Below are 17,038 nucleotides of genomic sequence, written 5' to 3'. Positions count from 1 at the left end.
GAAACCATGGGACAGGCAGATAGAAACCAAGCCGGGTAGAAACTCAGGGACAGGTGGATAGAAACCCAGGGACATGCAGATAGAATCCTTGCGAGAGATGGATACAAACGTGGGGAGAGGTGGATAGATACCACGGGACAGGTGGATAGAATTCCAGTGAAAGGCAGATCGAAACCTCCGGACTGCTGGATAGACGGCTTGGGACAGATGGATAGAAACCTCGGGACAGGCGGATGGAAAACCAGGGACAGGGGGACGGAAACCTCAGGACAGGTGGATAGAAACCTTGGGGTCGTGGATAGAAACCTCGGGGCAGGTGGATAGAAGCCTTGTGACAGGTGGATAGAAATCCAAGAGCTGGTGGAGAAAAACCTTAGGATAATGGACATTAAAACTTGGGACAGGTGGATAAAAACCTGGGGACAGGTAGATAGAAACTCTGGGACAGATGGATAGAAACCTTGGTGTCGTGGATAGAAACATTGGGACAGGTGGTTAGAAACTTTGGGAAAGGTGGATAGAAGGCTTCGAACAGGTGGATAGAAACCTGTGACTGGCAATTAGAAATCCAGGGACAGGTGGATAGGCACCTTGGGATGGGGGTTTAGAAACCTTCTGATAGGTGGATAGAATCCCAGGAGATGCAGATAGAAACCTTGGGAGAGGTGGATAGAAACCTCGGGCCAGGTTGCTAGAGTCCCAGGGACAGGCAAATAGAAACCTCGGGACAGATGGAGAGAAACCAAGGGACAGGTGGATAGATTCCCATGGACAAGCAGATAGAAGCCTCAGGATAGGTGGGTAGATGCCTTGGGACAGACGGATAGAAACCTCAGGACTGATGGTTAGAAACCTTGGGAAAGGCAGATAGAAACCAAGGGACAGGCGGATAAAAACCTTGGGAGAGAAGGATAGAAACCTGGGGACAGGCGGAGAGAAACCCATGGACAGGCGGATAGAAGCTTCGGGACAAATGGATAGCAACCCAGAGACAGGCAGATAGAAATCTCGGGAGGTGCGGATAGGAGCCTTGGGACAAGTGGATAGTAAACTTCGGACAGGTGGATAGAAGCCTTGGGCAGTTGGATAGTAAACTTGGGACAGCTGTTTAGATAACTTGAGACCAGTGGATAGAAAGCTCGGGACTGGTGGAGAGATACCGTGGGACAAATGGATAGAAACCTCTGGACAGGTGGATACAAACCTTGGGACAGTCAGGTAGAACCCTTGGGACAGGTGGATGAAAGTCTTGGTACAAGTGGATAAAAACCTTGGGTCAGGTGAATAAAAACACTGTGACAATCGGATAGAAACCTTGGGGTCGTGGATAGAAACCTCGGGACAGGTGGATAGAAGCCTTGTGACAGGTGGATAGAAACCCAAGACCTGGTGGACAAAAACCTTAGGGTAATGGATATTAAACCTTGGGACAGGTGGATAGAAATCTCGGGACAGGTGGATAGAAACGTTGGGGCAGGTGGATAGAAACTTTGGGACAGGTGGATAGAAATCTCGGGACAGGTGGATAGAATCCCAGGAATAAGTGGGTAGAAACCTTGAGAAAGGTGGATAGAAATTTTGGGACAGGTGTATAGAAACATTAGGGTAATTGTATAGAAACCTCGGGATAGGTGGATAGATTCCTTGGAAGAGGCAGATAGAAAGCTCGGGACAGGTGGATAGATGCCTTGGGACAGGTGGATATAAACCTCAGGACAGATGAATAGAAACCTCAGGACAGATAGATGGAGACATTGGGACAGGCGGATAGATACCCAGGGACGGGCAGATAGAAACCTTGGGAGAGGTCGATAGAAACATCAGGACAGGCTGATGGAAACCCATGGACAAGGTGGATAGAAAGGTAGGGACAGGTGGATAGAAACCTTGGGACAGGAGTATAGAAGCCTTAGGACAGGTGGATAGAAACCTCAGGACAGTTGGATAAATACCTGCGGACAGGTAGATAGAAACTCTGGGACAGATGGATAGAAACCTTGGTGTCATGGATAGAAACATTGGGACAGGTGGTTAGACACTTTGGGACAAGTGAATAGAAGGCTTTGAACAGGTGGATAGAAACCTTGTGACAGGCAATTAGAAACCCAGGGACAGGTGGATAGGCAACTTGGGATGGGGATATAGAAGCATTGGGATAGGTGGATAGAAACCCAGGGAGAGGTGGATAGATACCTTGGGAGAGGTGGATAGAAATCTCGGGCCAGGTGGATAGATTCCCAGGGACAAGCAGATAGAAGCCTCGGGACAGGTGGATAGAAACCAAGGGACAGGTGGATAGATTCCCAGGGACAAGCAGATAGAAACCTCTGGACAGGTAGATAGACGCTTGGGACAAATGGATAGAAACCTCAGGAGAGATAGATAGAAACATTGGGACAGGCAGATAGAAACCCAGGGACAGGCAGATAGAAACCCATGGACAGGCAGATAGAAGCTTCGGGACAGGTGAATAGAAACGACGGTACAGTTGTATAGATACCCAGGGACAGGCAGATAGAAACCTTGGGACATGTGGATAGAAGCCTTGGGACAGGTGGATAGAAACCTCAGGACAGGTGGATAGAAACCTTGGGACAGGTGGATAGAAACTATGCGACAGTTCGATAGAAACTTTGGTGTCGTGGATAGAAGCATTCAGACAGGTGGATAGAAACATTGGGACAGGTGGATAGGAGCCTTGGAGCAGCTGGGTAGAAACCTTGTGACAGGCAATTAGAAACCCCGGGACAGGTGGATAGACACCTTGGGATGGGGGTATAGAAACCTTGGGATAGGTGGATAGATACCTTGGGTTAGGAAGGGAGAAACCGAGAGAGAGCTGGTTAGAAACCCAGGGACAGGCAGATAGAAACCCAGGGAAAGGCGGATAGAATCCTTGCGGTGGATGGATAGAAACCTCGAGACAAATGGATAGCAACCCAGAGACAGGCAGATAGAAATCTCGGGAGACGTGGATAGAAGCCTTGGGATAAGTGGATAGTAAACTTCCGACAGGTGGATAGAAACCTTGGGCAGTTGGATAGTAAACTTGGGACAACTGTTTAGATAACTTGGGACCAGTGGATAGAAAGCTCGGGACTGGTGGAGAGATACCGTGGGTCAAATGGATAGAAACCTCTGGACAGGTGGATACAAACCTTGGGACAGGCGGATAGAACCGTTGGAACAGGTGGATGAAAGTCTTGGGACAAGTGGATAGAAACCTCGGGTCAGGTGAATAAAAACACTGTGACAATTGGGTAGAAACCTTGGTGTCATGGATAGAAACCTCGGGACAGGTGGATAGAAGCCTTGTGACAGGTGGATAGATACCCAAGAGCTGGTGGACAAAAACCTTAGGATAATGGATATTGAACCTTGGGACATGTGGATAGAAATCTCAGGACATGTGGATAGAAACCTTGGGACCAGTGGATAGAAATCTCGGGACAGGTGGATAGAAACGTTGGGGCAGGTGGATAGAAATTTTGGGACAGGTGCATAGAAACCTTAGGGTAATTGTGTAGAAACCTCGGGATAGGTGAATAGATTCCTTGGGAGAGGCAGATAGAAAGCTCGGGACAGGTGGATAGATGCCTTGGGACAGGTGGATATAAACCTTGGGAGTGTTCGATAGAATTATCAGGACAGGCTGATAGAAACCCATGGACAAGGCAGATGGAAACTTCGGGACAGGTGGATAGAAACCACGGTACAGTTGGATCGATGCCCAGGGACAAGCAGATAGAAACCTTGGGACAGGTGGATAGAAACCTCGGGGACAGGTGGATAGAAATTCTGGGACAGGCAGATAGAAACCCAGAGAGAGCCGGGTAGAAACCCAGGGACAGGTGGATAGCAACCCAGGGACAGGCAGATAGAAATCTCGGGCGAGTTGGATAGAAACCACGGGACAGGTGGATAGTAAATCTGTCACAGGTGTTTAGATAACTTGTGTCCAGTGGATAGAAACCGCGGGACAGGTCGAGGGATACCATGGGACAGATGGATAGAAACCACTGGACAGGTGGAACGAAACCTCGGGACACATTGGTACAAACCTCGGGCATATGGGTAGAAACCTCGGGACAGGCAGATAAAAGCCCATCCACAGACAGATAGAAACCTAGTGACAGGTGGATAGAAGCCTCGGGACAGGTGGATAGAAACCTCAGGACAGGTGGATAGAAACCTCCGGACAGCTTGGTACAAATCTCGGGCACTTGGATAGAAACTTCGGGACAGGCAGATAGAAACCCATCCACAGGTGGATAGAAACCTCGGGACAGGTGGATAGAAACCTCGGGACAGGTGGAGAGAAACCATGGGACAGGTGGAGAGAGTCCCAGGGACAGGCAGGTAGAAACCTCGGGACAGGTGGATAGACGCCTTGGGACAGGTGGATAGAATCCTCGGGACAGGTGGATAGAAACCTCAGGGCAGGTGGATACACCCTTGGGCAGGTGGATAGAAACCTCGGGACAGGCAGATAGAAACCCATCCTTAGGTGGATAGAAACCTCGAGCCAGGTGGTTAGAAACCACAGGACTGGCGGATAGAATCACAGGGACAGGCAGATTGGGACAGGTGGATAGACGCCTGGGGACAGTAGGTTAGAAACCTCCGGACAGGCGAATAGTAATCCAGGGACAGGCAGATAGAAACCTCAGGACAGGTGGATAGAAACTTTGGGAGAGGTAGATAGAAACTTCAGGACAGGTGGATGGAAACCTAGGGAGAAGTGAATAGAAATAGCGGGACAGGTGGATGCAAACCCATGGACAGATGGATAGAAAGCTCGGGACAGGTGGATAGAAACCATAGGACAGTTGGATAGATACCCAGGGACAGGCAGATAGAAACCTTGGGACAGGTGGATAGAAGCCCTGTGACAGGGGAATAGAAACCTCAGGACAGGTGGATAGAAACCTCGGGACAGGTGGATAGAAACTTTGTGGCAGGTGGATAGAATCCCAGGGACAGGTGGATAGAAACCTTGAGACAGGTGGATAGAAATATTTGGACAGGTGCATAGAAACCTTAGGGTAATTGTATAGAAACCTCGGAATAGGTGGATAGATTCCTTGGGAGAGGTAGATAGAAACTTCAGGACAGGTGGATAGATGCCTTGGGACAGGTGGATAGAAACCACGGGACAGGTGGATAGATACCCTGGGACAGGCAGATAGAAACCTCAGGACAGGTGGATAGAAGCCTTGGGACAGGTGGATAGAAATCTCAGGACAGATGGATAGAAACCTAGGGACAGGCAGATAGAAACCCAAGGACAGGCGGATAGAAACCTTGGGAGAGGTGGAAAGAAACCTCGGGACAGGCAGATAGAAACCCATGGACAGGCGGATAGAAACTTCGGGACAGATGAATAGAAACCACGGTAGATTTGGATAGATAGCCAGTGACAGGCAGATAGAAAACTTGGGACAGGTGGATAGAAGCCTTGGGACAGGTGGATAGAAACCTCAGGACAGGTGGATAGAAACCTTAGGACAGGTGGATAGAAACCTTTGTGTCGTGGATAGAAACATTGGGACAGGTGAATAGAAATTTAGGGATAGCTGGATAGAAGCCTTGGAACAGGTGGATAGAAACATTGTGACAGGCAATTAGAAACCCAGGGACAGTGGATAGACACCTTGGGATGGAGGTAAAGAAACCTTGGGATAGGTGGATAGATACCTTGGGACAGGCAGAGAGAAACCGAGAGAGAGCTGGGTAGAAACCCAGGGACAGGCAGATAGAAACCCAGGGAAAAACGGATAGAATCCTTGTGGGGGATGGATAGAAACCTCGGGACAGATGGATAGAAACCCAGAGACAGGCAGATAGAAACCCAGGGAAAAACGGATAGAATCCTTGTGGGGGATGGATAGAAACCTCGGGACAGATGGATAGAAACCCAGAGACAGGCAGATAGAAACCCAGGGAAAAATGGATAGAATCCTTGTGGGGGATGGATAGAAACCTCGGGACAGATGGATAGAAACCCAGAGACAGGCAGATAGAAATCTCGGGAGACATAGATAGAAGCCTTGGGACAAGTGGATAGTGAACTTCGGACAGGTGGATAGAAACCTTGGGCAGTTGGATAGTAAACATGTGACAGCTGTTTAGATAACTTGGGACCAGTGGATAGGAAGCTCGGGACTGGTGGAGAGATACCGTGGGACAAATGGATAGAAACCTCTGGACAGGTGGATACAAACCTTGGGACAGGCAGATAGAACCCTTGGGACAGGTGGATGGAAGTCTTGGGACAAGTGGATAGAAACCTCGGGACAGGTGGATACAAACCTTGGGACAGTCAGGTAGAACCCTTGGGACAGGTGGATGGAAGTCTTGGGACAAGTGGATAGAAACCTTGGGTCAAGTGAATAAAAACACTGTGACAATCGGATAGAAACCTTGGGGTCGTGGATAGAAACCTTGGATCAGGTGGATAGAAGCCTTGTGACAGGTGGATAGAAACCCAAGAGCTGGTGTATAAAAACCTTAGGATAATGGAAATTGAACCTTGTGACAGGTGGATAGAAACCCAAGAGCTGGTGTATAAAAACCTTAGGATAATGGATATTGAACCTTGGGACAGGTGGATAGAAACCTCAGGATTGGTGGATAGAACCTTTGTGGCAAGTGGATAGAATCCCAGGGATAAGTGGATAGAAACCTTGAGAAAGGTGGATAGAAAGTTTGTGACAGATGCATAGAAACATTAGGGTAATTGTATTGAAACCTCGGGATAGGTGGATAGATTCCTTGGGAGAAGCAGATAGAAAACTCGGGACAGGTGGATATACGCATTGGGACAGGCAGATATAAACCTCAGGACAGATGGATAGAAACCTTGGGAGAGGTGGATAGAAATCCCGGGACAGGCAGATAGAAACCCATGGACAGCCGGATAGAAACTTTGGGACTGGTGGATAGAAACCACGGTACAGTTGGATAGATACCCAGGGACAGGAAGATAGAAATCTGGGGACAGGTGGATAGAAGCCTTGGGACAGGTGGATAGAAACCTCAGGACAGGTGGATAGAAACCTCAGGACAGGTGCATAGATACTCTGGGACAGTCGGATAGAAACCTTGGAGTCGTGGATAGAAACATTGGGACAGGTGGATAGGAGCCTTGTGACAGGCAATTAGAAACCCAGGGACAGGTGGATAGATACCTTCGGATGGGGGTATAGAAACCATGGGATAGGTGGAGAGATACCTTGGGACAGGAAGGGACAAACCGAGAGAGGGCTGGTTAGAACCCCAGGGACAGGCAGATAGAAACCCTGGGAAAGACGGATAGAATCCTTGCGGGGGATGGATAGAAACCTCGGGACAAATGGATAGCAACCCAGAGACATGCAGATAGAAATCTCGGGAGATGTGGATAGAAGCCTTGGGACAAGTGGATAGCAAACTTCGGACAGATGGATAGAAACCTTGGGCAGTTGGGCAGTAAACCTGTGACAGCTGTTTAGATAACTTGGGACCAGTGGATAGGAAGCTCTGGACTGGTGGAGAGATACTGTGGGACAAATGGATAGAAACCTCTGGACAGGTGGATACAAACCTTGGGACAGGCAGATAGAACCCTTGGGACAGGTGGATGGAAGTCTTGGGACAAGTGGATAGAAACCTTGAGTCAGGTGAATAAAAACACTGTGACAATTGGATAGAAACCTTGGGGTCGTGGATAGAAACCTCGGGATAGGTGGATAGAAGCCTTGTGACAGGTGGATAGAAACCCAAGACCTGGTGGACAAAAACCTTATGATAATGGATATTAAACCTTGGGACCAGTGGATAGAAATCTCGGGACAGGTGGATAGAAACGTTGGGACAGGTGGATAGAAACGTTGGGGCAGGTGCATAGAAACATTAGGGTAATTGTATGAAAACCTCGGGATAGGTGGATAGATTCCTTGGGAGAGGCAGATAGAAAGCTCGGGACAGGTGGATAGACGCCTTGGGACAGGTGGATATAAACCTCAGGACAGATGAATAAAATCCTTGGGACAGGCGGATAGATACCCAGGGATGGGCGGATAGAAACCTTGGGAGAGATCGATAGAAACATCAGGACAGGCTGATGGAAACCCATGGACAAGGTGGATAGAAAGTTCGGGACAGGTGGATAGAAACCACCGTACAGTTGGATAGATACCCAGGGACAGGCAGATAGAAACCTTGGGACATTTGGATAGAAGCCTTGGGACAGGTGGATAGAAACCTCAGGACAGGTGGATAGAAACCTTGGGACAGGTGTATAGAAACTATGGGACAGTTCGATAGAAACATGGGTGTCGTGGATAGAAGCATTGGGACCGGTGGATAGAAACCTTGTGACAGGCAATTAGAAACCCCGGGACAGGTGGATAGACACCTTGGGATGGTGGTATAGAAACCTTGGGATAGGTGGATAGATACCTTGGGTTAGGAAGGGAGAAACTGAGAGAGAGCTGGTTAGAAACCCAGGGACAGGCAGATAGAAACCCAGGCAAAGGCGGTTAGAATCCTTGTGGGGGATGGATAGAAACCTCAGGACAAATGGATGGCAACCCAGAGACATGCAGATAGATATCTCGGGAGATGTGGATAGAAGCCTTGGGACAAGTGGATAGTAAACTTCGGACAGGTGGATAGAAACCTTGGGCAGTTGGGTAGTAAACCTGTGACAGCTGTTTAGATAACTTGGGACCACTGGATAGAAAGCTCGGGACTGGTGGAGAGATACCGTGGGTCAAATGGATAGAAACCTCTGGACAGGTGGATACAAACCTTGGGACAGTCAGATAGAACCCTTGGGACAGGTGGATGAAAGTCTTGGGACAAGTGGATAGAAACCTTGAGTCAGGTGAATAAAAACACTGTGACAATTGGATGGAAACCTTGGGGTCGTGGATAGAAACCTCGGGACAGGTGGATAGAAGCCTTGGGAGAGGTGGATAGAAACCCAAGACCTGATGGACAAAAACCTTATGATAATGGATATTAAACCTTGGGACCAGTGGATAGAAATCTCGGGACAGGTGGATAGAAACCTTGAGACAGGTATATAGAAATTTTGGGACAGGTGCATAGAAACATTAGGGTAATTGTATGAAAACCTCGGGATAGGTGGATAGATTCCTTGGGAGAGGCAGATAGAAAGCTCGGGACAGGTGGATAGATGCCTTGGGACAGGTGGATATAAACCTCAGGACAGATGAATAGAAACCTCGGGACAGGCAGATAGAAACCTTGGGACATTTGGAGAGAAGCCTTGGGACAGGTGGATAGAAACCTCAGGACAGGTGGATAGAAACCTTGGGACAGGTGTATAGAAACTATGGGACAGTTCGATAGAAACCTTGGTGTCGTGGATAGAAGCATTGGGACAGGTGGATGAAAGTCTTGGGACAAGTGGATAGAAACCTTGGGACAGGTGGATGGAAGCCTTGTGACAGGTGGATAGAAACCCAAGAGCTGGTGGAGATAAACCTTAGGATAATGGATATTAAACCATGGGACAGGTGGATTGAAACCTCAGGACATGTGGATAGAAACGTTGGGACAGGTGGATAGAAACGTTGGGACAGGTGGATAGATACTTGGGGACAGGTGGATAGAAACTTGGGGACAGGTGGATAGAATCCCAGGGATAGGTGGTTAGAAACCTTGAGACAGGTGGATAGAAATTTTGGGACAGGTGCTTAGAAACCTTAGGGTAATTGTGTAGAAACCTCGGGATAGGTGGATAGATTCCTTGGGAGAGGCAGATAGAAACCCAGGGAAAGACGGATAGAATCCTTCCGGGGGATGGATAGAAACCTCAGGACAAATGGATGGCAACCCAGAGACAGGCAGATTGAAATCTCGGGAGACGTGGATAGAAGCCTTGGGACAAGTGGATAGTAAACTTCGGACAGGTGGATAGAAACCTTGGGCAGTTGGATAGTAAACTTGGGACAGCCGTTTAGATAACTTGGGACCAGTGGATAGAAAGCTCGGGACTGGTGGAGAGATAGCGTGGGACAAATGGATAGAAACCTCTGGACAGGTGGATACAAACCTTGGGACAGGCAGATAGAACCCTTGGGACAGGTGGATGGAAGTCTTGGGACAAGTGGATAGAAACCTCGGGACAGGTGGACGGAAGCCTTGTGACAGGTGGATAGAAACCTAAGAACTGGTGGACAAAAACCTTAGGATAATGGATATTAAACCATGGGACAGGTGGATTGAAACCTCAGGACATGTGGATAGAATCCTTGGGACCAGTGGATAGAAATCTCGGGACAGGTGATAGAAATGTTGGGACAGGTGGATAGAAATTTTGGGACAGGTGCATAGAAACCTTAGGGTTATTGTATATAAACCTCAGGATAGGTGGATAGATTCCTTGGGAGAGGCAGATAGAAACCTCGGGACAGGTGGATAGATGCCTTGGGACAGGTGGATAGAAAACTTGGGAGAGGTCGATAGAAATATCAGGACAGGCTGATAGAAACCCATGGACAAGGTGGATAGAAACTTCGGCACAGGTGGATATAAACTACGGTACAGTTGGATAGATGCTCAGGGACAGGCAGATAGAAACTTTGGGACAGGTGGATAGAAGCCTTGTGACAGGTGGATAGAAACCTCAGGACAGTTGGATAAATACCTGCGGACAGGGAGATAGATACTCTGGGACAGTCGGATAGAAACCTTGGAGTCGTGGATAGAAACATTGGGACAGGTGGATAGGAGCCTTGCAACAGCTGGATAGAAACCTTGTGACAGGCAATTAGAAACCCTGGGACAGGTGGATAGATACCTTCGGATGGGGGTATAGAAACCATGGGATAGGTGGAGAGATACCTTGGGACAGGAAGGGACAAACCGAGAGAGGGCTGGTTAGAACCCCAGGGACAGGCAAATAGAAACCCTGGGAAAGACGGATAGAATCCTTGTGGGGGATGGATAGAAACCTCAGGACAAATGGATAGCAACCCAGAGACATGCAGATAGATATCTCGGGAGATGTGGATAGAAGCCTTGGGACAAGTGGATAGCAAACTTTGGACAGGTGGATAGAATCCTTGGGCAGTTGGGTAGTAAACCTGTGACAGCTGTTTAGATAACTTGGGACCAGTGGATAGAAAGCTCGGGACTGGTGGAGAGATACTGTGGGACAAATGGATAGAAACCTCTGGACAGGTGGATACAAACCTTGGGACAGGCAGATAGAACCCTTGGGACAGGTGGATGGAAGTCTTGGGACAAGTGGATAGAAACCTTGAGTCAGGTGAATAAAAACACTGTGACAATTGGATAGAAACCTTGGGGTCGTGGATAGAAGCCTCGGGATAGGTGGATAGAAGCCTTGTGACAGGTGGATAGAAACCCAAGACCTGGTGGACAAAAACCTTATGATAATGGATATTAAACCTTGGGACCAGTGGATAGAAATCTCGGGACAGGTGGATAGAAACGTTGGGACAGGTGGATAGAAATTTTGGGACAGGTGCATAGAAACATTAGACTAATTGTATGAAAACCTCGGGATAGGTGGATAGATTCCTTGGGAGAGGCAGATAGAAAGCTCGGGACAGGTGGATAGATGCCTTGGGCCAGGTGGATATAAACCTCAGGACAGATGAATAAAATCCTTGGGACAGGCGGATAGATACCCAGGGACGGGCGGATAGAAACCTTGGGAGAGATCGATAGAAACATCAGGACAGGCTTTTGGAAACCCATGGACAAGGTGGATAGAAAGTTCGGGACAGGTGGATAGAAACCACCGTACAGTTGGATAGATACCCAGGGACAGGCAGATAGAAACCTTGGGACATTTGGATAGAAGCCTTGGGACAGGTGGATAGAAACCTCAGGACAGGTGGATAGAAACCTTGGGACAGGTGTATAGAAACTATGGGACAGTTCGATAGAAACCTTGGTGTCGTGGATAGAAGCATTGGGACAGGTGGATAGAAACATTGGGACAGGTGGATAGGAGCCTTGGAACAGCTGGATAGAAACCTTGTGACAGGCAGTTAGAAACCCCGGGACAGGTGGATAGACACCTTGGGATGGGGGTATAGAAACCTTGGGATAGGTGGATAGATACCTTGGGTTAGGAAGGGAGAAACTGAGAGAGAGCTGGTTAGAAACCCAGGGACAGGCAGATAGAAACCCAGGCAAAGGCGGATAGAATCCTTCCGGGGGATGGATAGAAACCTCAGGACAAATGGATGGCAACCCAGAGACAGGCAGATTGAAATCTCGGGAGACGTGGATAGAAGCCTTGGGACAAGTGGATAGTAAACTTCGGACAGGTGGATAGAAACCTTGGGCAGTTGGATAGTAAACTTGGGACAGCCATTTAGATAACTTGGGACCAGTGGATAGGAAGCTCAGGACTGGTGGAGAGATAGCGTGGGACAAATGGATAGAAACCTCTGGACAGGTGGATACAAACCTTGGGACAGGCAGATAGAACCCTTGGGACAGGTGGATGGAAGTCTTGGGACAAGTGGATAGAAACCTCGGGACAGGTGGATAGAAGCCTTGTGACAGGTGGATAGAAACCTAAGAACTGGTGGACATAAACCTTAGGATAATGGATATTAAACCATGGGACAGGTGGATTGAAACCTCAGGACATGTGGATAGAATCCTTGGGACCAGTGGATAGAAATCTCGGGACAGGTGGATAGAAACGTTGGGACAGGTGGATAGAATCCCAGGGATAGTTGGATAGAAACCTTGAGACAGGTGGATAGAAATTTTGGGACAGGTGCATAGAAACCTTAGGATATTTGTATATAAACCTCGGGATAGGTGGATAGATTCCTTGGGAGAGGCAGATAGAAACCTCGGGACAGGTGGATAGATGCCTTGGGACAGGTGGATATAAACCTCAGGACAGATGGATAGAAACCTCGGGACAGGCGGATAGATACCCAGGGATAGGCGGATAGAAAACTTGGGAGAGGTCGATAGAAATATCAGGACAGGCTGATAGAAACCCATGGACAAGGTGGATAGAAACTTCGGCACAGGTGGATATAAACTACGGTACAGTTGGATAGATGCTCAGGGACAGGCAGATAGAAACTTTGGGACAGAGGATAGAAGCCTTGTGACAGGTGGATAGAAACCTCAGGACAGTTGGATAAATACCTGCGGACAGGTAGATAGAAACTCTGGGACAGATGGATAGAAACCTTGGTGTCATGGATAGAAACATTGGGACAGGTGGTTAGACACTTTGGGACAAGTGGATAGAAGGCTTCGAACAGGTGGATAGACACCTTGTGACAGGCAATTAGAAACCCAGGGAGAGGCGGATCGAAACCTCGGGCCAGGTGGATAGATTCCCAGGGACAGGCAGATAGAAACCTTGGGACAGGTGTATAGAAGCCCTGTGACAGGGGAATAGAAACCTCAGGACAGGTGAATAGAAACCTCAGGACAGGTGGATAGATGCTTGGGACAGATGGATAGAAACCTCAGGACAGATAGATAGAAACCTGGTGACAGGCAGATAGAAACCCATGGACAAGCGGATAGAAGCTTCGGGACATGTGAATAGAAGCCACGGTACAGTTGTATAGATACCCAGGGACAGGCAGATTGAAACCGTGGGACAGGTGGATAGAAGCCTTGGAACAGGTGGATGGAAACCTTGTGACAGGCAATTCGAAACCCCGGGACAGGTGGATAGACAACTTGGGATGGGGTCTAGAAACCTTGGGATAGGTGGATAGATACCTTGGGACAGGCAGAGAGAAACCGAGAGAGAGGTGGGTAGAAACCCAGGGACAGGCAGATAGAAACCCGGGGAAAGACAGATAGAATCCTTGAGGGGAATGGATAGAAACCGCGGGACAGATGAATAGAAACCCAGAGACAGGTAGATAGAAATCTCGGGAGACGTGGATAGAAGCCTTGGGACAAGTGGATAGTAAACTTCGGACAGATGGATAGAAACCTTGGGCAGTTGGATAGTAAACCTGTGACAGCTGTTTAGATAACTTGAGACCAGTGGATATAAAGCTCGGGACAGGTGGAGAGATACCATGCGACAAATGGATAGAAACCTCTGGACAGGTGGATACAAACCTTGGGACAGTCAGATAGAACCCTTGGGACAGGTGGATGGAAATCTTGGGACAAGTGGATAGAAACCTCGGGTCAGGTGAATAAAAACACTGTGACAATCGGATAGAAACCTTGGGGTCATGGATAGAAACCTCAGGACAGGTGGATAAAAGCCTTGTGAGAGGTGGATAGAAACCCAAGACCTGGTGGGCAAAAACCTTTGGATAATGGATATTAAACCTTGGGACCAGTGGATAGAATTCTCGGGACAGTTGGATAGAAACGTTGGGACAGGTGGATAGAAACCTTGAGACAGGTGGATAGAAATTTTGAGACAGCTGCATAGAAACCTTAGGGTAATTGTATAGAAACCTCGGGATAGGTGGATAGATTCCTTGTGAGAGACAGATAGAAACCACAGGACAGGTGGATATACGCATTGCGACAGGCAGATATAAACCTCAGGACAGATGGATAGAAACCTTGGGAGAGGTGGATAGAAATCCCGGGACAGGCAGATAGATACCCATGGACAGCCGGATAGAAACTTTGGGACTGGTGGATAGAAACCACGGTACAGTTGGATAGATAGCCAGGGACAGGAAGATAGAAACCTTGGGACAGGCGGATAGAAGCCTTGGGACAGGTGGATGGAGATCTTGGGACAAGTGGATAGAAATCTCAGGTCAGGTTAAATAAAAACACTGTGACAATCAGATAGAAACCTTGAGTTCATGGATAGAAACCTCCGGACAGGTGAATAGAAACCATGGGACATTTGGATAGATGCCCAGGGACAGGCAGATAGAAACCTTGGGACAGGTGGATAGAAGCCTTGGGACAGGTGAATAGAAACCTCAGGACAGGTGGATAGAAACCTCGGGGACAGGTGGATAGAAATTCTGGGACAGGCAGATAGAAACCCAGAGAGAGCCGGGTAGAAACCCAGGGACAGGTGGATAGCAACCCAGGGACAGGCAGATAGAAATCTCGGGACAGGTGGATAGAAGCCTTGGGACAGGTGGATAGTAAACATCGGAGCTGGATAGAAACCACGGGACAGGTGGATAGTAAATCTGTCACAGGTGTTTAGATAACCTGTGTCCAGTGGATAGAAACTGCGGGACAGGTCGAGGGATACCATGGGACAGATGGATAGAAACCACGGGACAGGTGGAACGAAACCTCGGGACACATTGGTACAAACCTCGGGCATATGGGTAGAAACCTCAGGACAGGCAGATAAAAGCCCATCCACAGACAGATAGAAACCTAGTGACAGGTGGATAGAAGCCTCGGGACAGGTGGATAGAAACCTCAGGGCAGGTGGATACACCCTTGGGCAGGTGGATAGAAACCTCAGGACAGGTGGATACACCCTTGGGCAGTTGGATAGAAACCTCGGGACAGGCAGATAGAAACCCATCCTTAGGTGGATAGAAACCTCGAGCCAGGTGGTTAGAAACCACAGGACTGGCGGATAGAACCACAGGGACAGGCAGATTGGGACAGGTGGATAGACACCTTGGGACAGTAGGTTAGAAACCTCCGGACAGGCGGATAGTAATCCAGGGACAGGCAGATAGAAACCTCAGGACAGGTGGATAGAAACCTCCGGACAGCTTGGTACAAATCTCGGGCACTTGGATAGAAACTTCAGGACAGGCAGATAGAAACCCATCCACAGGTGGATAGAAACCTCGGGACAGGTGGATAGATACCAAGGGACAGGAGGATAGATTCCCAGGGTCAAGCAGATAGAAACCTCGGGACAGGTGGATAGACGCCTTGGAACAGGTGGATAGAAACCTCGGGACAGATGGATAGAAACCTCTGGACAGGTGGATAGAAACCTTGGGAGAGGTGGATAGAAACTTCAGGACAGGTGGATGGAAACCTCGGGAGAGGTGGATAGAAATAGCGGGACAGGTGGATGCAAACCCATGGACAGATGGATAGAAAGCTCGGGACAGGTGGATAGAAACCATAGGACAGTTGGATAGATACGCAGGGACAGGCAGATAGAAACCTTGGGACAGGTGGATAGAAGCCCTGTGACAGGGGAATAGAAACCTCAGGACAGGTGGATAGAAACCTCGGGACAGGTGGATAGAAACTTTGTGGCAGGTGGATAGAATCCCAGGGACAGGTGGATAGAAACCTTGAGACAGGTGGATAGAAATATTGGGACAGGTGCATAGAAACCTTAGGGTAATTGTATAGAAACCTCGGAATAGGTGGATAGATTCCTTGGGAGAGGTAGATAGAAACTTCAGGACAGGTGGATAGATGCCTTGGGACAGGTGGATAGAAACCACGGGACAGGTGGATAGATACCCTGGGACAGGCAGATAGAAACCTCAGGACAGGTGGATAGAAACCAAGGGACAGGTGGATAGATTCCCAGGGACAAGCAGATAGAAACCTCGGGACAGGTGGATAGACGCCTTGGGACAGGTGGATAGAAACCTCAGGACAGATGGATAGAAACCCATGGACAGGCGGATAGAAACTTCGGGACAGATGAATAGAAACCAAGGTAGAGTTGGATAGATAGCCAGTGACAGGCAGATAGAAAACGTGGGACAGGTGGATAGAAGCCTTGGGACAGGTGGATAGAAACCTCAGGACAGGTGGATAGAAACCTTAGGACAGGTGGATAGAAATTCTGGGACAGTCGGATAGAAACCTTTGTGTCATGGATAGAAACATTGGGACAGGTGAATAGAAATTTAGGGATAGCTGGATAGAAGCCTTGGAACAGGTGGATAGAAACATTGTTACAGGCAATTAGAAACCCAGGGACAGTGGATAGACACCTTGGGATGGAGGTAAAGAAACCTTGGGATAGGTGGATAGATACCTTGGGACAGGCAGAGAGAAACCGAGAGAGAGGTGGGTAGAAACCCAGGGACAGGCAGATAGAAACCCAGGGAAAAACGGATAGAATCCT

This window comes from Carcharodon carcharias, chromosome 19 (assembly GCF_017639515.1).
Source record: "Carcharodon carcharias isolate sCarCar2 chromosome 19, sCarCar2.pri, whole genome shotgun sequence".
In the NCBI taxonomy this organism is placed as follows: Eukaryota; Metazoa; Chordata; class Chondrichthyes; order Lamniformes; family Lamnidae; genus Carcharodon; species Carcharodon carcharias.
Note: the sequence above shows the minus strand (reverse complement) of the source record.